Source organism: Triticum dicoccoides, chromosome 3A (genome assembly GCF_002162155.2).
Source record: "Triticum dicoccoides isolate Atlit2015 ecotype Zavitan chromosome 3A, WEW_v2.0, whole genome shotgun sequence".
In the NCBI taxonomy this organism is placed as follows: domain Eukaryota; kingdom Viridiplantae; phylum Streptophyta; class Magnoliopsida; order Poales; family Poaceae; genus Triticum; species Triticum dicoccoides.
This window is the reverse complement of record NC_041384.1, coordinates 512,075,897-512,084,552: the sequence shown is the minus strand read 5'-3', so window position 1 is coordinate 512,084,552 and position 8,656 is coordinate 512,075,897.

The following is an 8,656-nucleotide window of genomic DNA, read 5'->3' as shown; positions in this document are numbered from 1 at the left end:
ACTTTGCATAAAGAATGCCTTACCCGCCGCTATCTTCTTCACCACATCCAACTCCTGGAGGGTCTTCTGGGATTCGACCTTGGCAGACTTGGCATCTTTAATAGCCACCGCGAGCTCGGACGCTCGCGTCTTTGAGTCAAGCTCCAAACTCTCATGTTTTTTCATGAGAGCCTGGAGCTCTTGCCGCACCTTGCCAACCTGGGCCTCGTACTTCTCCCGCTCGGTGCGCTCCATGGCCGCCCCCTTCTCGGCCTCGACCAGTGCTTGCTTAAGGGTCACCACCTCAGACGTGGCCCCTACAATAGCCACGATAATCCTGTCATTTTTTGTAATTGCACCTTTTTTATATATATTTAAACAAGGTATTTCTTACCTTCCTTCTCCTCGAGCTGCTTCTTGGAACGCCTGAGCTCTTGCTTGGACCGCTCGAGGTTCTGCTTTAGCGTGTCTACTTCCGCAGTCAGTACGGCAGACGCCAGCAGAGAAGCCTACATACGCATATTGACTCCTTTTTATTAGACTCCTGCGAATTTTATTTGATCCTCTATTCGGCTTTTCTTCCCGAATGCCAAACAGAGCATCAGGGACTACTGTCTATGCGGTAATATTATTTACACATTCTTTACTTACCTTAAAGCCTATTAAAAGGCTAGTACAAGCTTCAGTCAGTCCGCTCTTGGCGGACTGAACCTTCTGGACCACCGCACTCATAATGGTGCGGTCCTCCTCGTCGATGGAGGTGCCTTTGAGCACCTCCAACAGATTGTCCGGCGCCTCCGGTTGGACGGGGGTCACCGGCACGGTGGGCTTGCTCCTCTTGGAAGGAGGTCCCCCGCCGGACTCTGGAACCTTTGAAGGTTCCGGAGCGGTGTCCGGCCTAGAGCCGGACTTGGAGCCCTGGGGGGGTTTTATCCCCTTTACTCCTGGAGTCCGGGAGGTCGCCTTGCGGCACCTCCAGGACCACCTCCTCCCGGCTTGGAACCTGTTGAGACAACACTTCGGCGTCGTCCGTAGGGCGGGGGAGGAAGCCGTCAGAAGCGAATTCACATCCGACGAGTCCAGTGAACCGCTCGACGATGCGTCGAGCCGGTCTTTGGGTGGGCTGCATAATCATATTCGACATAAGGGAAGGTTGTGCAATAAAGGAATACTATGAATTACTCTGGTATCCGGATACTTATGATTTCGCCAGGGGCTTGGCCCTGAGCGGCCACTCTTCTCCGCCGTCGTCGGCGTCGGTGGAGTAGTCCGGGGGAAGGGTTCTTCCGTTCTTGGACCCTTCGGCCTCCCCAGTGAGGGCGGCCTTCCTTTTCTTCTCTCCTCCCGCTGGGGGGGGGGGAGAGGTCTCTTCTTCCTCCTCCTCGTCTTCATGGGAGGAATGCGCCTTCGAGTCATCGGATGATGAACCCGACACCTCCTGGCGCCGGGCACTCTTTCGAGTCCCCGTGGCCTTCTTCGTGACCTTCTTCTCCGGCACCACATGGGGTGCCGGAACTAGCAGCTTCGCCAAGCGGGCATCGGCTGGGTCTTCGGGCAAAGGAGCCGAACAGTCGATCTGTCCGGACTTTGCCTGCCAAACCTGTCAAAGGTAAGGGAGCTTAGATCCCGCATAGAGTTAAACTATGAAAAACTAATACCGTGCTAGCGTGACGCTGCGCGCTGAATCCGCGATCCTCGGTAGCGGATGCGGGAGCCTCGGCGCCCTTGAAAAGCACCTTCCAGGCATCTTCGTACGTCGTGTCGAAGAGCCTGCTCAGAGTTCGGTGCTGCGCCGGGTTGAACTCCCATAGATTGAAGGCCCGTTGTTGACACGGGAGGATCAGGCGGATGAGCATAACCTGGACTACGTTGACAAGCTTGAGCTGCTTGTCCACCAGGGTTTGGATGCATGTTTGCAGTCTAGTCACCTCTCCTTTGCTGCCCCATGACAGGCCCGTCTCTTTCCAGGACGTGAGCCGCGTTGGGGGTCCGGACCGGAACTCGGGGGCTGCGACCCACTCAGGGTCGCGCGGCTCGGTGATGTAAAACCACCCCGATTGCCACCCCTTCAGGGTCTCCACATAGGAGCCCTCGAGCCATAAGACGTTGGGCATCTTGCCCACCATGGCGCCTCCGCACTCCGCCTGGTTGCTGCACACCACCTTCGGCTTGACGTTGAAAGTCTTGAGCCATAGGCCAAAATGGGGGCAGATGCAGAGGAAAGTCTCGCACACGACGATAAATGCCGAGATGTTGAGGATGAAGTTCGGGGCCAGATCATGGAAATCCAGGCCGTAGTAGAACATGAGTCCCCAGACGAACGGGTGGATAGGAAAGCCCAGTCCGCGGAGGAAGTGGGGAAGGAACACTACCCTCTCATGGGGCCTTGGGGTGGGGAGGAGCTGCCCCTCTTCGGGAAGCCGGTGCGCGATGTCGTTAGACAAGTATCCGACCTTCCTCAGTTTTTTGATGTGCCCCTCCGAGACGTAGGAGACCATCCACTTGCCTCCCGCTCCGGACATGGCTGGAGAAGGTTGAGGTGGGGAGTGCGGACTTGGGCGCTGGAGCTCGAGTGCGCGAGAATGGATGGGTAGAGGAGGAAGAAGGCGTAGGTGAAAAGGTGGATCCTTATCCCCTTATATGGGTGGACGCAACTACGTGTCCCCACCAGCCTGGTAAAACTCGCTTATCTCCAAGCGCCGTAATCAATGGCGCGGTTGGGTTACCCACGCCCGTATTGATGAGAATCCCGGAATAAGGGGACACGATCTCTGCTTTAACAAGACGTGCCAAGGAAACCGCCTCGCATGACGCGCTGAGGTGGGATAATAAAACGATTCGGATAAAGGCTTGGCCGTGGTGTGTCACACTACGGAATACGTCAGCAGATTAGATTTGTGTAAATATTATTCTCTCTATGGCAATATGTGGTAACTTATTTTGTAGAGCCGGACACTATCTTTGTGTTCAAAATCTTCTATGAAGTACTTGGAGGAGGAACCCGCCTTGCAATGCCGAAGACAATCTGCGCGCCGGACTCGTCGTCATTGAAGCCTGGTTCAGGGGCTACTGAGGGAGTCCTGGATTAGGGGGTGTCCGGATAGCCAGACTATACCTTCGGCCGGACTCCTGGACTATGAAGATACAAGATTGAAGACTTTGTCCCGTGTCCGGAAGGGACTTTCCTTGGTGTGGAGGGCAAGCTTGGCGATACAGATATGTAGATCTCCTACCATTGTAACCGACTTTGTGTAACCCTAACTCTCTCCAGTGTCTATAAACCGGAGGGTTTTAGTCCGTAGGACAGAATACAGAACAACAATCATACCATAGGCTAGCTTCTATGGTTTAGCCTCTCTGATCTCGTGGTAGATCTACTCTTGTACTACCCATATCATCAATATTAATCAAGCAGGACGTAGGGTTTTACCTCCATCAAGAGGGCCCGAACCTGGGTAAAACTTCGTGTCCCTTGCCTCCTGTTACCATCCGGCCTAGACGCACAGTTCGGGACCCCCTACCCGAGATCCGCCGGTTTTGACACCGACAAGCCCCTACAGCATAATCACTAGCATCACACATAATTTCAAAGGGTAAATTCCAATCAGGTGGCTGGACAATAGGTGCAGAGATCAATGCTTTCTTAAGTATTTCAAATGCTTCTACACAATTATCATCAAAGACAAAAGGAATATCTTTTTTTGTAAGAGATTAGTCAGAGGCCTGGAGATTTTAGAGAAGTCCTTAATGAACCTCCTATAAAAACTGGCATGACCAAGGAAACTTCTTATACCTTTAATGTCCTTGGGACACGGCATCTTCTCAATAGCATCAACTTTAGCTTTATCAACTTCAATACCTCTTTCAGAAATTTTATGCCCCGAGACAATACCTTCATTAATCATAAAGTGGCACTTCTCCCAATTCAAGACAAGGTTAGTTTCTTCACATCTCTGCAAAACTTGATCAAGGTTGCTCAAGCAATCATCAAAATAGGATCCAAAAAACAGAAAAATCATCCATGAAAACCTCACAAATCTTCTCACAAAAGTCAGAGAATATAGCCATCATGCATATTTGAAAGGTAGCAGGTGCATTACATAAACCAAAAGGCATACGTCTATAAGCAAAGGTACAGAAAGGGCAAGTAAAAGTGGTCTTTTCTTGATCATCAGCCGATATAGGTATTTGAGAGAAACCAGAGTAACCATCTAGAAAGCAAAAATGTGTATGTTTGGATAATCTTTCTAGCATTTGATCAATGAAAGGCAGAGGGTAATGATCTTTTTAGTAGCTTTATTTAATTTTCGGAAATCAATTACCATCCTATAACCTATAACAATTCTTTGCGGAATCAATTCATCTTTATCATTAGGAACTACAGTAATACCTCCCTTCCTAGGGACACAATGGACAGGACTTACCCACTAACTATGAGCAACGGGATAAATTATACCTGCTTCGAGGAGCTTTAATATCTCCTTTCTTACCACTTCCTTCATCTTAGGATTTAGTCGTCGTTGGTGATCAATAACGGGTTTGGCGTCTTTCTCCAAATTTATTTTGTGTTGACATAGAGTGGGACTAATGTCCTTAAGATCATCAAGAGTATATCCAATAGCAGCACTGTGCTTCTTCAGAGTTTTCAATAATTTCTTTTCTTCACGCTCTGAAAGGTTAGCACTAATAATAACATGATATTTCTTCTTTTCATCAAGATAAGCATATTTAAGAGTATCAAGTAATGGCTTAAGCTCAAACATGGGATCACCCTTGGGTGGAGGAGGATCCCCTAGGATTTCAACAGGAAAGTTGTGTTTTAGAATAGGTCCCTGTTTAAAGAATACTTCATCTATTTCCCTTCTTTCATTCATAAACGTATCATTTTCATGGTCTAACAAATATTATTCTAAAGGATCACTAGGAGGCACGGCAATAGAAGCAAGACCAATGATTTCATCTTTACTAGGCAATTCCTCATCACGGGGTTGTCTACTAAATTTAGCAAAATTAAACTCATGAGACATATCACCCAAACCAATAGTAACAACATCCTTTTCGCAGTCTATTCTAGCATTAACAGTGTTCAAGAAGGGTCTACCAAATATAATGGGACAAAAGCTATCTTGTGGGGAACCAAGAACAAGAAAATCAGCAGGATATTTAACCTTCCCACACAAGACTTCAACATCTCTAACAATCCCAATCGGTGAAATAGTATCTCTAGCTATTGGCAAGCTTAATGGTAACATCAATTTCTTCTATCTCAGCAGGTGCAATATCATGCATAATTTCTTTATATAAGGAATGAGGTGTTGCACTAGCACTAGCACCCATATCACACAAGCCATGATAACAATGATCTCCTATTTTAACAGAAATAACAGACATGCCTACCACAGGTCTATGTTTATCTTTAGCACCAGGTTTAGCAATTCTAGCAGTCTCATCACAGAAGTAAATAACATGCCCATCGATATTATCAGCCAAGAGATCTTTAACCATATCAATTTTAGGTTAAAATTTAACTTGCTCAGGGGGTTTGTGTGTCCTAATATTACTTTTGTTGACTACGGTTGAAGCTTTAGCATGATCCTTTATTCTAATAGGAAAAGGTGGTTTCTCAATATAAGCAGTAGGAACAACAGGATCATTATAAGTGATAGTCTTTTCTTCAACTTTAATAGGTGAAACTACTTTCACTTCAATGGGAGGATTATATTTAAACCACTTCTCCTTAGGGAGATCAACATGAGTAGCAAAGGATTCACAGAAAGAAGCTACTATCTCAGAGTCAAGTCCATATTTAGTGCTAAATTCACGGAAAACATCGGTATCCATAAAATATTTAACATAGTCAAACTTAGGTGTTATAATTGACTCCTTACCTTCGTCGAGGTCCCAATATTCAGAGTTGCGTTTAATTGTTTCCAATAAATCCCATTTGAATTCAATAGTCTTCATCATAAAAGAGCCAGTACAAGAAGTATCAAGCATGGAGCAGTTATTGAGAGAAAGCCGAGCATAAATTTTTTGAATAATCATTTCTCTTGAGAGCTCATGATTGGGGCATGAATATAACATTGATTTAAGCCTCCCCCAAGCTTGAGCGATGCTTTCTCCTTCGTGAGGCTAAAAATTATATATATAATTACGATCACGATGAACAAGATGCATAGGATAAAACTTCTGATGAAATTCCAATTTCAATCGGTTGTAGTTCCATGATCCCATATCATCACATAGCCTAAACCATGTCAATGCCTCCCCTTCAAAGATAAAGGGAAGACCTTCTTCTTGATAACATCATCGGTCATACCTGCAAGCTTAAATAATCCACAAACTTCATCCACATAGATTAAGTGTAAATCGGGATGCAATGTTCCATCTCCTGCAAAAGGATTAGCTAGCAGTTTCTCTATCATACCCGAAGGAATTTCAAATTAAACATTTTCAGTAGGTTCAGTAGGTTGAGGATCAACTCTTTGCTCTACTGGTCGGGGTAAAGATACCCCGAACAAGCCCCTCAAAGGATTATGTTCCATAGTAACAAGTGACAGTAAATTTCAGCACACTATATAAATTTTTCCTTACCAAATTCCACCTATCAAAGGCGCTTCACTCCCCGGCAACGACGCCAGAAAAGAGTCTTGATGACCCACAAGTGTAGGTGTAGCGACCTGACCCGAATGGGTCAAGTCTCTGTGCTTACGTGTCATCCCTGGATCGGTATGCTGACACACACAGTACTCGAAGGATTTATAACAGAGGTAAATCACATGTATAAAGTAACGTAAATACTATTACCTCAATCCAAATAGCGGAAGCAACAAGGTTGTGGATTCCCATCAACACCAACGGCAAAGTTGAGTGTAGAAATCGTAACCCTAACGTATCACTTACTCGTCGTAAGAAACCTGCAACATGAGACGTTGCAGCCCGAAACGGGTCAGTACATTGAATGTACTCGCAAATTCACACCATAGAGAAAATGATGAACAATGGCTATCACTATATGCATATATGGCTGGTGGAAAAGCTCTATGGTTATAAGGTTTTTGCGTAAAGCCAATTTTTCCCTACTGCAAAGGAATAAATTTATTTAACTATCATGGTGGTTGTGAAACATCGAGAATGGTTGACAGCATTCTCAATCCCAATTAAAAATAATTAAAACCCAACAACATTAATTAGAAGTAACATGTTGAGATTCACATGATATTCAAGTACTAGAGACTCAAGATGTCCATAACCGGGGACACGGCTAATCATGATTAGTTTGTACACTCTGCAGAGGTTTGCGCACTTTTCCCCACATGACTCGATCGCCTCCGTTTGTTTTCACGCACTACATGGTGTTTGAGAAATGGATGACCGAGACATAGTCTTTCAGAAGCGCTAGCACCTTACATGTGGGGTAGACCGTACCACCTACAACCCCTACATCTGCTAGTCCACCCCGTAAGAGTTCGCACAACTTAGTCAACTATGCCAGAGCCCATAGTAGCATGTGGCTGCACACGGAAGTTTCTAGCATGAATTACCTTATGATCCCTTTGAGCCTGGGTGGCGGTCCGAAAAAAAAACAGGCAAGTCCTGATAGACATCAGGTGCCTCAATCCACCCAGATGTGTGTTTAAGTTGCCACCTTAGATAAACCATTAAAATTATCACTCACATCTGTCATGGATATCACTCACCCAATCCACGTCTACTAGCATAGCATGGCATAATAAGCAAACGTAGAAGTAACTCCCAAGGGTTTGATAATAATACAGGTAATAGGTACTACCTCATCTACTTCCCATCCCACAGTTTAATTAGATCCTAATCATGCAATGTGTGAGGATTGATCTAATGCAATAAAACTGGGTTGTAGAAAAGGTATGATCAAAGTGTGAACTTGCCTGCAATGTTGATGAAGATGATTCGCACTCAAAACTCGTGATAGATCTACTCGTCACACTCCGGTCAATCTATCGTAAGCAAACAATAGTAACCACACAATAAGTACTCATCTAATGCACAAGTAAAACTCGAACAAGAGAACGAACCAGATAGTTCAACTTAAGAACTCCGGTTGCAAAGAAAGAACGAACCGAACAAGGAAATGGAAAACAAACGGCGGAAGAAAACAACTCGGCTCTAGCAAGTTGAAACTAGGTCAAAATTTTACAGTAGCAAAAACTTGTTCAAGTTGATTAGATGGAACGACAGTTTCGAGACAAAACTCCAGGCGCTTGAATCACCTGATTCCGATAAACGGGCGAGAAGATAAACTAGAACGAAGATCGGATCTGAGATCGCGATCGCGGAATAATTCCGACGAGAAGAAAAAGAAGAACGGTTAAACGAACAGGCGTCGTTAGCCGGGAATAATCGGTGATCACGTTCGTTGAGACGAACGGTCCGAAAGAAGAACGAAAACTAATCTAGGGTTTCGGAAAAAGAGATCGAAACGAAAAACCGATCTAGAACACCGGAACGGTTTAGCGAAAAACCGGAAAGAAAATGAATCGGAGAGAAAACGGAACGATCTTCTAGAAGAAAAATCGAACCGGGGAAGAAAAGAGACGCGGCGCGGTACCTCCAGCGAGGGGCTCCGGCGAACGGTGGCGTAAGGCGGCGGCGTTGGGCGGCGGCGGTGGTGGTGTAGGGCGGCGGTGGGTGAGGCGGC